The following is a 15,541-nucleotide window of genomic DNA, read 5'->3' as shown; positions in this document are numbered from 1 at the left end:
CTAATCTGGGCCAACATAAAATTCCTAGTGCCAAAAAAATTTGGATCATGCCCAGATTTTTCTTTTGGCTTAATTATGCACTAATACATATACTTTAACTTTAATGTTATTTTCATTTGAAGTATAGTTTTTTTTTTTAAATCAAAGAAACAATTGAACTATTGTTTTTTTTAATCAATCTTACGATATGCCTCAAATTTATTTGGGTTAATTACATACAGGTCCTCGCAAATATAGTAAATTGCAAATATAGTTTTGTAAAGTTCAACTTTCATATGTTGTTCCCGTAAAAATCCTAATATTTTCAAATATATCCCTGTCATTAGAATCCGTTAAAAAAAATTTAGTTAATCATAAGTCAAATACTTAACCCTAGTTAGTCAATGAAGTAAGTTGATATTTTTACCCTTTTTATATTATACCTTCTTCTCTCAATCAAAATCCTGTAAATTTTTTTGGGATACATTTCCACACGATTATAGCAGTTGAGGCTTTCGAAAAGACATATTTGTGATGGCAAAATTGACATTTTACTTATCTACTATTAAAAAATATGCAGTTCTCTAACGGTAACTGTGAGATCCCTGGTGTTTAGCAGTGAAGGCTTGTCGACAGCTCTGGAGAGTGTCGGGACAAGTCTGAGTCGCGTTGGCGCGAAATAGACGCAAAACGGACTCTGTGCGACGCGAGAGCAGCATTTAGTAAGAAAAATCTGCAAATAGCTGTTTTTCTGCTTGCTGTACCGGTACAGCAAGTATGGTGTACCGGTACACTGCACAGGCTACGCGCAGCTGCTCTCGGGTTGGCATCTGTACTGGTACACTTGCATGTGTACCGGTACATTTGAGTTGGTGGTAGGCTTTTTGGTAAATTTGCTTGCCTCGTTTGTATCAACTCTTCATCCCCTTGATATATACGTGTAGGAGCAGAGAGAGAGAGAGCTATTTGCCACTCTTCTCCTCCTCCTCCTCTCTCTCTCTCTCTCTCTCTCTCTCTCTCTCTAGCATTGATCGAATAGAAGGAGCTTGGGTAGAGTAGATTCGCCGTCGACGTCGCGCCGCGGAGCCGTTCGAGCCCACGTTTGTCGCCGTAGCATCGCGAGGCCGGGCGAGGGTGTGTTACCGCCGTCCTCGACGTCGCACAGATACTAGTGTCGCTGTCGAGGTGGGTGTGCCGTCAAATTGCATCTTTATTTCCAAGCTTCTTCAAATTCGAGCTAGGTGTTGTCCCTACAGATTTCCAATGTCGATCGTTGGCGTTTCGGCTCGTACTCGACGTAGGAGTGTCGGATTTTGACGAGATTTGGTTCGTTGGATTCAGGACTTCGAGAGGAATCCACGAAGCCCTTACTTGCTGGATTTGGTAAAGGTTTGCTAGGTCGGAATTTTGCTCTTCTCTGTTGCTGTTTTTGAGGCAGAATTGATGCTTATTGTCGGATTCTACGTGTAGAGTTTGGCGGGAGCTTGACTTCTGGCCTTTGGAGGTGTTTGGTTGATCCAGCAGGGCATTCCCTTGTGTTGGGACTTCCTCGCTGCCGGGGATTAGCGACTAAGGTGGGTTAATCATCGGCTTATACCCCTAAGTGCTTAGTAGTCAACATGTGTAAATTTCATATTTTGTGTAGTTTACTTTAGCTCGAATTCATGAATTATTATGTGAATTGCAAATCTGAATTTGGAGCATGTGATAATAAATTAAGTAATTTATACATGTTGGACTTGAAAATTAAATTAGGAGAAAACCGGCGAGTTAGACCTGTCATCAGTTGCACTACCTAATTTAGCCCTAGGGGCCGTTGTATTATTTTATACTGTAGCAGTATCCTCATAGTGAGTATTCCAGATAGTTTAGCTTTCAGTTACGCTCGTGCTGGGATGCCGAGTATATTTTTATAGTAGCGTTCAGACTGTTCCGGACTGTTGGGTGCCGTCGAGGTTAACGGTGGACCCATATCGCCTTTTTGGCGACGGATTGTGCCGAGGGCACGTGACCTGTTGGTGGTTAGACCAGTTAGAGTCGGTTACTTGGATTTTGGCTTGAGGTAGAGCCTGATTGAGCTCGACAGAGATACGCTGCATACTCGGTTGGGTAGCTCCCACGAGTGCCACTCCGGAGATGGGCGTCGTGCTTTCGCGCTGGTGTCGCTCATGCCGGTTGGACTTGCTCTCCACGGACTAGATAGTGTGGAGGTAGCTGGATAGTCGCAACTGGGCAGGGACGAGTGTGTTCACAGTCTCAGGGACGGGTATGCTTACAGTCCCGATTAGATTGGATTAGATTTGACATTTCCTACAGTTGGTTAATGTAGAGCATAATAGTGTAGTGATTCATAGCGGTAGATTTTATTCCTGCATTTACTACTATCCTTACTCCCTTCTGTAGACTTAGTGGGTGGACCGATGTTGTTGAGGGCGGCACCCACTAAGGACTACTTGTTTTACAGTAGTTCTCACGCCCTGTTGTTACCCTATTTCTTTTGCAGAGCCATCGTCTTCGGTTGCTGCTGTTGCTGATCTGGACTGAGGCAAGGGCGTCACGAGTTAGAGCCCTATCCGACGAGTCGAGTTAGAGGATCACCTGCAGCAGGTAGTTACTTTTTGGTGGAGTTCATGTACATAGAGTTGTTTAACTCGCCAGTGCGAGTAATTTTGTATCTTGGATTTGGCGTTATGTATATGGAACTCGGTTTGTTTTATTTCTGGTTCTTCTAGCAGCTCTATACTACTGTTAGTAGTATTGTATGATTTACAGGTACAGCTATCGCTTCGTATACATGAAAAATTTTTTTGTATACGGCGGATTTGTCGGTGTGCCCGGAAAACGTGTAATCCGGGGCATGACAGTAACAAATCAGAGGGACATATTTAAAAATATTAGAACTTTTATAGGAACAACATATGAAACTTGAACTTTGTAGGGATATATTTGCAATTCATTATATTTGCAAGAATATATATATGCAATTAGCCCAATTTATTTTTACTTGCTACACTATTTTATTCTCTTTTCTCAAGGATATTACTGAATTATTATTTTTTCATCAATTTCTATATTTCTATCACTAAACTTATTAATTTAGATAGAAGATAGCAATTCTATTAAAAGACTCTTGTTATATCATAAAAAAGAAAGAGCAAAAATATGCCTCCTCGATAGATTCGTTAAAAGCTCCTGTCAAGTTATCTTCAACTATATTTTGAGCAAGATTTGTGTGCTATTAGGAGCCCGTTGTCACGGCCTTATTGTTTCTGTTCGCAAAGCCCGTGCGACGCCCGCCTTCCTGCTCGAAGATGGGCAAGCCTTCGTCCCTATTACTAGCCCGGACCTTCGCATTCTACGACTAAGTATGCAAAGGGAATGACAAAGAGAGAGAGGCAGAGGTTCACTCAAAAAACTAAGTACTCCACTACTTAGAAAAAGATATTACAGCACACACACACACACACTCCCTCTCGTGTCCTTTGGCCTTAGCCAAACCCCACTATATATAGGCTCTTAGATATATTGAATCTAGCCTACACTAACTCATCATTAAAGCACCTATTAACTCACCCTCATAATGAGCCATAAGCCCAAGAGTCACCATATTAACTCTCGGTAGTTTTGTAACCTTTGAGCTTCCATCATTGATGGAAGAAGTTACAAACCCCTTCATCTCCCCACGGTGGTGGGTTCGGGACTCTTTAATGACCCGCTCCGCTAGCGAAGTTAGGCTAAGAACTTAGATTGCATAGCAATTTCGCTAAGTCCATGACATTCTCCCCCATCTAACGCGCAGACGCCCTCGTCGCGCGCCAAGCTGCTCTTGGTTCGCGTAGCCTTTCGCACAGTCCGCCGTACCTTCGCGCCCGGACGGCCCCGAGACTTGCTACCGCAGTCCGCCTTCACTTCCGCACCAGCTCCCAATGCCTCGCCCCTCTGAGCACGAACACCAGCTAGCTCGCTGCGCGAAAAATTCACCGAATGTGCGTGTCCTCCGCGACACGCACGCGCACTCCGCGAAGCTGTAGAACTCACCTTGGTCCCTACATGCTCCTTGACAGAATGGCTTGCTCTTTGCTTGGGCGCTGGCTGCTTTAGCGCCGCATGAGACTTGACAGTCTCTCTGCTGCTCAAGCCCTCCTCCTCGAGGTCCTCAACCTTCCCACGCTTTACCTCCTGGCCAAGCTGCAGGGCTGTTAGAGTTGGATCCTTTGTCGGCTCACCCCGACACATCGGAACCATACAAGGCATTGACTCGTCCAGGAAGCTCAGCACCCACAAATGTGGCATGGGCACCACCTTTGACGAAACAAGGAAGTCCATCCCGAGGATCACCCCGAAATCGTCGAGTGGCCCAGCAGTAAGATTAGCCTTGCCCCTCCACGAGTCGATGGCTATCTCCACCTTCTTTGCAACTCCTGCGATTGGTCGCGCTTCAGAGTTGACAACCTTGATGCGACTTGCATCCTTCATGAGCTTGAGGCCTAACTGCTTGGCCTCCGCCTCTTCATGAGCTCGTGTGGCCCTCCCGTTGAGGGTCACATCGATGAACATAAGCTCTCTCTTGCAGAGCTTTTCATCACTTGACTGTCCANCCCATTGAGGATCACATCGACGAACATAAGCTCTCTTCTACGGAGCTTGTCGCCAATTTGCTGTCCACGAACTACGTTGACGAGCCTTAACGCGCCCATCCTCGGCAGCTCGATCACGTCCTCACCCTCCTCAGCTTGGAGCGCAGCAACCTGTTTACCTTTGTGGTTGCTTCTGTTTGGGCAGTCCCGCGCCGAATGATTCTCGCCGCAAACATAGCACGAGATCGTTGCAGGCGGCGGGGCGGGATTCTGTCGTTGCCTCCTCGCATCATCGCATCACGATTTGGCTTGTGCCGCTTCGCGCTCCCTGGATCGCGGTGCTCTCCCCCACCTTTGGCCTCGCTCGTCTTTGGTGGTTCACCTCGATCGCCCTCGGTTCGCTCCCACTCCGGCAACTTCTCCGCCAAAGCGATCGCAAAGTTCAAGTCCTTCACGTCTTGCACCACGAGCTCCTTGTTCGCCCATGGCTGAAGGCCATCTAGGAAGAAGAATAGCCGATCCTCATCGGCTATGTTGGTGATCACCAACATCAGCTTGGAGTATTCTTGGACATACTCTTTCAAGGTTCTCGAATGTTTGAGCCGTCGAAGTTGCCTCCTCGCAAAATATTCGACATGCTCGGGATAGAACTGCGCCTTGAGCGCGCGCACAAAGTCCTCGCATGTCTTTAGTTGGCATTGACCCTTCTCGGCCTCTGCAGAACGTCGACGCCACCACAGCATCGCGTCGTCAGCAAGGTACATAGACGCAACCTGGACTTTCTCTTCCTCGTCGTCCAGCCGCAACACCTTGATGAAGCATTCCATGTGCCACCGAAAATTATCAATTTTCTTCTCATCGCGGGTACCCTTGAAATTTTGAGGCTCAGGGATACGTACCTTCAAAGTAGACTCTCTTTGGGGTTCATGTCCACGCGTCACCGCTTTTTCAAGGATCGTCATTCTCGTCTTGAGGTCCTCGACCTCATCGACTCGAGCAACGAGCTCCTCGATCAGGTTCTTTCGCTCCTCGTCATGGCGAGTCATGTTGCCCTGAAGCTTTTCGAGTTCGCTTTGAAAGGTTGTCATGGCAGTAGCGACGCTTTCCTCTATGCTGCAGACCTCGTCGTTAAAAGAGTTAAAGGTATCAGTCATTTCAATGTATCTTTCACCTATTTTCGATATTATGTCCTCCAACAGCGCAAGGCAGTCCTCCAACGACACAGAATCCCTTGTGATTCGCATCTCTTTGCTCTTGCTTCACTTGGAGGGCTGCTTTGGAGGGTCACCCCCAACGTTGGCAATTCCCGCATCGGATAACGACACGGTTCCTCCTCGAACCGGCTCTGATACCAACTGTCACGGCCTTATTGTTTCTGTTCGCAAAGCCCGTGCGGCGCCTGCCTTCCTGCTCGAAGATGGGCAAGCCTTCGTCCCTATTGCTAGTCCGGACCTTCGCGTCCTACGACTAAGTATGCTAAGGGAATGACAAAGAGAGAGGGGCAGAGGTTCACTCAAAAAACTAAATACTCCACTACTTAAAAAAAGAGATTACAGCATACACACACACTCCCTCTTGTGTCCTTTGGCCTTAGCCAAACCCCACTATATATAGGCTCCTAGATACATTGAATCTAGCCTACATTAACTCACCACTAAAGCACCTATTAACTCACCCTCATAATGAGCCATAAGCCCAAAAGTCACCCTATTAACTCTTAGTAGTTTTGTAACCTTTGAGCTTCCATCATTGATGGGAGGAGTTACAAAACCCTTCATCTCCCCACAGTGGGTTGGGTTCGGAGCTATTTAACAATCCGCTCCGCTAGCGAAGTTAAGCCAAGAACTTATATTGCATAGCAATTTCGCTAAGTCCCTGACACCGTGCTCCTAAGCTGTTTTTAATTATGAAACTTTCGAATCGACGATCAGCTCTATTAGATTTGATCTAGCGTATTCGAAGTATTTAAAAAATAATTTTTACGAATTTTCAATATCATTTACCTAGTGATCAAAAGATTCAAAATCAACAATATTTAATGGTTGATGTCTGCTATTTGCGAGTTTAACAGTATAAAAGCATTCAAATCATATAAAATTTTGATAGAAAATTTTTTATACTGTCTATAACAAGATCAATATATCTGATCGAAAATTTTAGTGCTACATCATAATTTTTTGTAAGATTTTTTATTTTCAAAGCATTCAAATCATATAAAATTTTGATAGAAAATTTTTCATACTATTACAACAAGATCAATATATCTGATCAAAAATTTTAGTGCTACATTATAATTTTTTGTAAGATTTTTTATTTTCAACCATTGATTTTGAGTATTTTCGATCATCAGATAAAAGATATCGAAAAATCATAAAATTTATTTTCTAGATAGTTCAAATACATTAGATCAAGTTTAATAGAGCCGATTGTCAATTCGGAAGTTACATTATCAAAAACGGCTTAGAAGCACGGAGGTCTCCGTGATCCTAATATATAGCACACAAGATCTACTCCTATATTTTTTATCATTCAATATTATTGTTTATTTTTTGTCAAAATATGCCGAATATAGGCTTTGAATATTATCAATAAGTGCATTTTCTGGAGGCGTTAACTTCCTCTAACAATTATAGGTTATTACTTATATTGTAGGCATTGAGAAAAGAAATGGTTGAGTCATGAGTAAAAAATAAATAAATAAATAAAAATAGAAGGGTGTAGGGAAAAAAAAAAAACTAAAGTGGGCTGTAATGAAGCCCGTTCTTTTCTTTGATTAATGTGACTGTCTCGAGATGTTATTAGTTAACTCGACCCACTCGGAAATTCCTTTTGTTTTCGAGAAATTGGAAATTTTTTTTAAAATTTCGTATTTCGGGACTTTTTCCAAAATTAGGTTTGTTCATATTTTAATTTTTAAAAATAAGCATATAAAAATTTTATTTATAAAAATAGATCTAAACTAGTCATATTTGCATTGCGTTAGAGTTAAGAAAAAAGGTGAATCGGTACGGCATTTAGAGTGCCGTAAATAATTCTAAGTGCAGTAATAATTCACCGTTTTATTATGTATGTCATTCAACATCTATTCAACAGCTATTGAAGTATAAAAGGTGGTAAACTGTTTATCACATTCAGAATGTAGTAGATAATACATTGTATTTTTTAGCTCAACCTCTTACAAGGTCGCATAGGTGGCCATGTATAAATCTTTTTTTTCACAAATAATTTGGGGTAATCTTTAATTTGCCCTCTGTGGTTTAGCTCATTTTTATTTAGTCATTCTGTAGTCTAATAAAAGGTTATACTTTATCAAATGACTCAATAGGAAATGAAGGTTAGGATGGAAAATTTTAGCCGGAAACCAACGGTATCTGATTTAACTGATTACAATATTTGAAATCAAAATAAACGAAATTTGAATGAATAAAAAATTAAAGAAAAAAAGAAATGGGCCGCATACATTTATATGCCCCTCAATAGTTTTTATATTCAGGGGCAAAATGGACAATTTCATTCTTAATCCTCATTATGTCATGATATAATTAAGATTAAAATGAGCTGAGGGTATTTTTGAAACAAAGTAAATATTTGCGGGGGCAATTTTGATGTTACAAATTAGTAGGGGTATTTGCGATAATTTTGAACTTTTCATGGTACGAATGAAATTACCCCTATTTTTTAAAAAATACACTTTTAACGTTTCAAGTTATTTCAAATATATTCCTAGAGTTAAATTCTGTTATTGAACTGTTAGCAACAGTCGTTATCTATGTGAAATTACTATTTTGCTCCTTCAAATATATCCTTCTGTAATTATCAATTTTTCTTATTTGCCCTTAAATTAGGGACAAAAGAAGTATTTTGAAGTATTTTGAAGTATTTTGATTTTTTGTCCTTTTAAAGATACCCTCCTGAGTCCTGTCATGACCAACTTTTCTTATTTGTACTTAAATTAAGGACAAAAGAGGTATTTAATTTTTTTTTACCTTTATTAAACGTTTAACTCACGTTTAATCCGAGATAACTTAACGGATGGTAACTACAGAAAAATTTTTGAATAATTAAGGAATATATAAAGAATATATTTAAAATTAAAAAAAAATAAATTATATATTTTTGAAGTTTTGAAGGGATATATTAGCAATTATTCCTTAAAAAATGGATTGGCCCGTGAGCTCTATATATATATATCAATATATATATATAGAGAGAGAGAGAGAGAGAGAGAGAGAGAGTGGGCTGGTATGCTTATGGAAGCACGGAGCCCTTCATGTTTCTAAGTTATTTTCGATGTTCAGACTTTCGAATCGACGATCGGCTCCGTTAGAGTTGATCTAGAGTATTTGAAGTATTTAGAAAATAAATTTTGTGATTTTTCGATATCATTTGCCTAGTGATCGAAGGGGCTCAAAATCAATAATTTTAATGGCCATGGTGAGCCGGTTGCAAGTTTAACGGTGTAGAAATATCCAAATCACATGAAATTTTGATAGAAAATTCTTTATACCATATGAAACAAGATCAATAACTTTGATCTAAAATTTTAATGTCATATCATCATATTTTGTAAGATTTTTATTTTCAGCCGTTGATTTTGAGCCACTTCGATCACTAGGCAAATGATCGAATACTCTAAGATCAAGTCTAACAGAAGCCGATCGTCGATTTGAAAGTCCGAACATTGAAGATAAGTGGAAATACGGAACCCTCCGTACTGTCCAATAAGCCAATCATAGCCGCACTCAATATATATATAATAGCTATATACATACTCATCCTAAGCCGCCCGCGAAATAAGGTAGGCAGCAGGTCGGTAGTCGTGGGGAGTTTGTGGCATCCAATGACGGGGGAAGAAGTCACTCATTGGGCGCCTGTCCCGCAGGTCGGAATCTTCCAAATCCCATTCGCCCAAGACTGACTTCCCGGCCACACACACATAAATAAAATAAAATAAAATAAAAATAAAAATAATAAAAAAAAGATCATTCTTACTTCTTGGAGGGTGGGGTACGTGTAAAATTATATTTTTGTCATCAAATTATGAAACATGTAATTGATTGTACCCATCATTAATCACAGTATTCGCACATCGCTTTCACATTACAACTTTTATGAGTATTGGCATCGTTATACTTATAAATTTTAAATTTATTTTATTGATCATTTCCACCCGTTAGATCATACTATTAAACTAACTACTCACTCAATCCTAGGGGATCACTATTATTTTAAGTGGGAACCACCATCATCCTAACCACACATCCTATCAATCAACGGTTAAAAATTTATGAGTACAAGGAGGTCTATACTCATAAGAGTATAGTAGCTCCAGCCTCTATATATATATATATATATAGAGCTAGGTTGGTATACTATCGGTAGCACGGAGGTCTCCGTGCTACCAAGTTGTTTTCAATGATGCGGCTTTCAAATCGACGATCGGCTCCGTTAGACTTGATCTACACTATTAAAAGTATTTAGAAACTAAATTTCATAATTTTTTGACATTATTTGGCTATTGATTAAAAGGTCTCAAAATTGACAATTTTAACGATAGATGTGATGCATTTGTAAATTTAACGATGTAAAACAATCCAAATTAATGAAATTTTTATAGAAATTTTTTTTAACTATTTAGAGTAAGATCAGTATCGCTGATCTTAAATTCAAGTCTTTTATCATCATTTTTTATAAAATTTTTATTTTCAGCCGTTGATTTTTAGACTACTTGTTTGATAGGTAAATGATGTCAAAAAATTATGAAATTTAGTTTTCAAATACTTTCAATAGTGTAGATCAAGTCTAACGGAGCCGATCGTCGATTTAGAAGCCGCATCATTGAAAACAACTTAGGCCTCCGTGCTACCGATAGTATACCAGCCTAGCTCTCTCTCTCTCTCTCTCTCTCTCTGTGTGTATATATATATATATATATATNCTCCCTCTCTTTCTCTCTCACTCTCTCCTCTCGGGTTGTGAGGAGACCCGAGACTGCCGCCACCTTCAAACCCTCCCTCGGTGTCGCCCCGTGCTCCGGCGATCATCCCCGCCAACCGCCGCCGTCGCCTGCGCCGCCGCTGCCACCCCGAGCCACATCTGCCAGCCTAGGCCGAGCCTGGCCGAGCTGGGTTGCATTACCTGCCCGCGCGCCGCCACGGCCTTGAAACCCTCCCGCCGACTTCCCCCGTGCCCGGGCGCCCCTTCCCGCCGGTCGCCGCCGCCCGGCGCGCAGCCGCCGCCGCCTCGGCCAGCCCGCAGCCGCCCCAGACCCGCTCGGGCTGAGGCGAGCGTGCGACTCCCCCCTGCGCCGCCGCCGCTTGGGGCAGCACCCGAGGCGTCCCTCCGACCTCCTGCAGCCCGCCTCCGCCGTCCCGGAGCTCCCCGGCCGCCGCCGTGGCCGCAGCAACTCCTGGAACCCGAGCCCAATCCCGTGCGGGCTCGGTTTGCTCCGCCGCCGCCGGCGCCGCTTCCAGCCGCCTCCTGAGGTGAGCACGGTGTTCCTCACCTCCCCCTCACCCGACTCAGGGCCCCGCGCACGCCGTCGTGCCGCCGGAGGCCGGCCGGAGCAAGGTTGCTCCGGCCAAGCCCGAAATGGAGCTTATTGAGTGGGTTTCTCGTTCTGGGCTTCCCGAGCCTCCCCGATCTGTACGGAAGGGAGCACGATGATCCTGGAAAGTTGCTGATCATCGTGCTCACCCTAGTTTCTGTCGGGGAGACTCCGTTCCACTGTTTTGGCGTTGTCGCTCCGTTTCAACCTGTTTGGCTGCTGTTTTGGGTTTGCGCACGCTTATCCGGCGATCCGAGGCTGTCCTGATGCCTCCGGAGGTGAGCACGGTGATCGTTGGTCAGTGCTGATCACAGTGCTCACCTCACTTTGGATCAACAGTGTCCGGTTAGTTCTGTATGGCGCGATCTTCCCTGACTGCGCGCTATTCGCTGAAACTTCGGGTTGCTCCCGCGCTTCCCACAGCGAGCCGCTGTGCTCCGGATCATGAGCACGGACTCCGGTACGTCGAGACCTGTCAGTACGTGTCTCTGCGGACTTCAGAAGTCCTTGGTTTGCGTGAACGAGCCGCTTGATCGCTCAAATTACATAAAATGATGATATTTTATGTAATTAGAGGGTCTTTTTGCAATTGTGCTTTGCGTGGCTACTGTGGGCAGTGTGTGGGAGTTTGTTTTGATCGCTGGACTGATTGTCCATGGTCCGTTAGCTTTCGCGGAAATCGGTAGGTCGATTTCGGTGCGTTTTTCGGCGAAATTCGCCGAAAGAACGCGGTTTCGGTTCGGATTCTTTCCGACGGTGTTTGGTTGCTTCGTGTTTTGTCGCTGAGCCTTGTTGGCTGGTCACCATCATCATTTTGTGGGTTCGATGATGATAGGTGAGCGACGGTGGGTTCCGGTGTCGAAATAGACACTTCCGGGAACCCGGATTCGTACGATTATCCGGCGATGATCGTATGGTTGTGTTACCTCGTGTTCGCTGCCAAGGCATCCAAATTGGAGTGCTTTGGGGCAGCGGGTGACTCGTGGCACGAGTCGGTGAGTTCGGGACACTTAGTGGGTCCCGACGGCGTCCCGGTGTGGTTTTCGGGACTTCCGGTAAGTTACGGGGATCGGTTTTGGGAAACCGATTACGGGGATCCTGTGTGGGGGTTTGTGAGTCTCGTGCTTTGGGTTAGTGGTTTGGATACTGACTTGGTGGATCTTCTTAGGTCCGGTAGACTCTGTGCGTACCCAGTGTTCCGACGCGACAGTGACAGGTGGGTGCTTCGAGCTGGTAGTCGGTGAGAGCGTTTCACCTCCTTCTCCTATTTTTCTATTCCAGTATATTAGCTCTACATGTCAGTTGTTTGGTTATCGTTTGGTTATCGTATATCGTACCTCTTTGATTGCATTTGATTAGTAGTTGATAGACATGTAGAGCAGGATGCATTGTATTTCAGTATCTCTGTGGACCTTGGGTCCAGGCAACACATCGACCTTCTTGTCATGTGTTTCGATCTGGTTGATCGAGGTTCGGCGTTGTACGCCCTAGCATCTATTACAGTTCGGCGTTGTACGCCCTAGCTTCTATTTCAGTTTGACATTGTACGCCCTCGTTGTTGGCTTCGGCCTAGGCACCGGCTTTAGCCGGGTTTGTTTTTGTTTGAGCATACCAGCATTGACTTAGTCACAGCACTTGGGGGTATTCATGACACCGGATCGGTTTGGCCACCGATCGGAGGTGTACTTATCCGGATAGGTCGTCCTGCGGGGCGGATGGATCAGGTCAGTGCAGTTAGTGACAGGTAGCGCTTGAGGTCTGCGGACCGATACAGCAGGCTTAGATTGGGTACAGTTTCTGGTTCAGTACATTGAGGCATTCTTTGCATTGTTTTCTATACAGTAGCAGGTTTATTTATTGCTTCCTATTTATCTGTTGTAGCTACTGTAGTTCTATTTCATATCAGCTTACAGTTATATACTTGTTTATCTATCTCCTTTGGTTTCCGGTGATTACGACTTGCCTTCGTGGCTCTGTCGTACCCACTGAGAAAACCATGGTTGCGGTTTCTCACCCCGCTTTCCCCCCAGGTGACAGAGACGAGGAGTTGGATTTTGGGCTCGACGAGAGGACGATCTAGTTAGACGGCAGTAGCGACTGTCACCCTGGTTATTTCTTTCCCGCACTTAGTAGTTTTCTTAGTAAATGGTTCAGTTAGATGTTTGAATGTGGATGTTTTATTATACATGAGATTGGAGTTTTCGATCTGTGATTTTGGTTTTGTGGAGATTTGGTTTTCTCGTAGTCCTGCATCGTGGTTTTCTACCCCTCGAGGTAGTCGGTTTTCAAAATAAAGTTTCCGTGTGGGAAACAGTTTTAAAAAGGTTTTCGAATGGCTTTTATAAATGATTGAATTAGAGTTTAAAAATAAAAGCTTCCGTGTGGGGAGCACTTTTAAATAGGATGTTTGTTGTATTGTGCATCGCATCATCCAGCGCCTAAGGAGTGCTTAGAGGCATGCATCATTCTAATGATTGTTAGCTGTATGGAAATGCATATCATGCCTTGGTTGTTGATTGGTAAATGTAGGTTGTGGTTGAGATCCTGTTGTATCGTTGGTACGCCGTGCAAATACAAAGGAGACTCTGTCCGAGTGGACAGAGGAACTTTGTATTTGTTGCGGGTCTGTACGTCGCGTGGGCCAGGTTGAGAAAGAGGTATTTAAAAAAAAAAAAAAAAAAAAAAAAATGGCACGTTTTCCGCAACTCTGTTTTAAAAAGACTTTTAAAATCGGCCCCGGGGCGTGACATTCCATCTCTTACTTTTACTTCCGCTTTTCTTGTAGATGCCTTGTATGTGTAGACATATGGCGGGTCTGGGCACGCTACCGGGAGGGCCTCCGCCGGTCCCGGGGCGTGACAGCCACACTACTTGTCGGACACCTGTTTAATACATAAACTGCACATGAAACAGCTTCAGCCCAAAAATTTTTCGGCATACCTTTTTCAATAAGCATGCTTCTTGTCATTTCCACAATTGTGCAATTTTTTCTTTCTGCCACGCCGTTCTGTTGTGGTGAATATGCTGCAGTACATTGATGCTCAATTCCATGTGCCCTGCAGAACTCGTTAAATTATGTAGAAAAATATTCTCTTCCACCATCTGATCGTAAAACTTTCAAATAATTTTCACTCTGTTTTTCAGAAAGTGCTTTAAACTGTTGGAATGCAGTAAAAGCTTCTAATTTTTCTTTCAAAAAATAAACCCAAATTTTTCTGCTAAAATCATCAATGAAAGTCATGAAATATTTATTGTTTCCAATGGAGCGTCTATCCATCTCACATAAATCCGTATGAACCAACTGTAGAGGCTTTGTGGCTCTAACGAATTTTCCTTCTGGAAACGAATCTCTATGTTGCTTTCCGAAAATGCAATCTTCACAAATTTGGTTTGGATAATTTATGTACGATAACCCCTTCACCATATTTTTGTTAGCCAATTTTTCCAAAGATCGAAAATTTAAATGACCAAACCGTAAATGCCATAACCAAGTGAGTTCTGTTGTTGATTGTCAGTTGGGTTTTGAGAGCCAGTTCAACTATGCGCTGCGCTCTCAGTTTCACACGCTGTTCGTAGGTTTGGAATGATCCCAGCAAATATTCTACTGTTAGATCGTCTATGTTTTTGGCTGCCTCAATCGAAGAAACGACGTGATCTTTTCCAATTACCAATCTTATGATTTTTTCAACAATTAATTTGTCGGGCTAGTTTTCTCCATTCATCCGTATTTGATTTGATATGGATACTACCCGACTAAAATAGTCGTCGATTGCTTCACCTTCGTTCATCTGCAAAGATTCAAATTCACCTTTAAAAGTTTGGATTCGTACCTTTTTTACTTTATCTGCGCCTCGATAACTCCTCTCGAGCATGTCCCAGGCCTCTTTCGCTGTCTTGGCATTCGATAATCTCTCAAAAACAGCTTCATCCACCGCCTGATACAGAGAGAATAGTGCCTTTCTGTCTTTCTTTCGGCAATCTTTGAGTGTCTCCTTCTTTACAGCAGCGAGCGTTTCGAACTCACTGTCAGTGACATCTTTGAAGCCATCCTTCACAATGTCCCATAACTCCTGAGATGAAAATAAGCATTTTATCTGGATACTCCAGTAATCGAAGTTCTTTTCTATAAACTTCGGAAGCTGTGGTTGAATCATCCCGTTTAGGGCCATGATCAACTATCAATGTCGATGGAGAGCGCGATGCCGACACGTTCTACGTCCTCGATCACGAAGCCGACGATCTTTTCTTCGTCGTGAGGCTTCTTCAACTTGGCTCTGATACCAATTGTTGAAACGAGAGTAGCATAAAACTAAATCTTTATTAAATATATTTAGACTAAATTTTGATGGTGGATAATTTTCTACACATTTACAGCCGTCTATATATAGACATAAATCAAAATCCTAATAACAATAACTAAACCAGATTTAAACTTATC

At 43.0% G+C, this 15,541-nt stretch overlaps 1 long non-coding RNA gene across 1 annotated transcript; it reads left to right on the top strand.

Moving 5' to 3' along the window:
• LOC109722612 lies at positions 807-2,660 on the top strand. Its single transcript, XR_002219510.1, has 3 exons — positions 807-1,164; positions 1,236-1,553; positions 2,483-2,660. It is a non-coding gene; the product is annotated as an uncharacterized LOC109722612 (long non-coding RNA).

This window comes from Ananas comosus, linkage group 16 (assembly GCF_001540865.1).
Source record: "Ananas comosus cultivar F153 linkage group 16, ASM154086v1, whole genome shotgun sequence".
Lineage (NCBI taxonomy): Eukaryota > Viridiplantae > Streptophyta > Magnoliopsida > Poales > Bromeliaceae > Ananas > Ananas comosus.
Note: the sequence above shows the minus strand (reverse complement) of the source record. Positions and strands in the feature narration are given on the sequence as shown.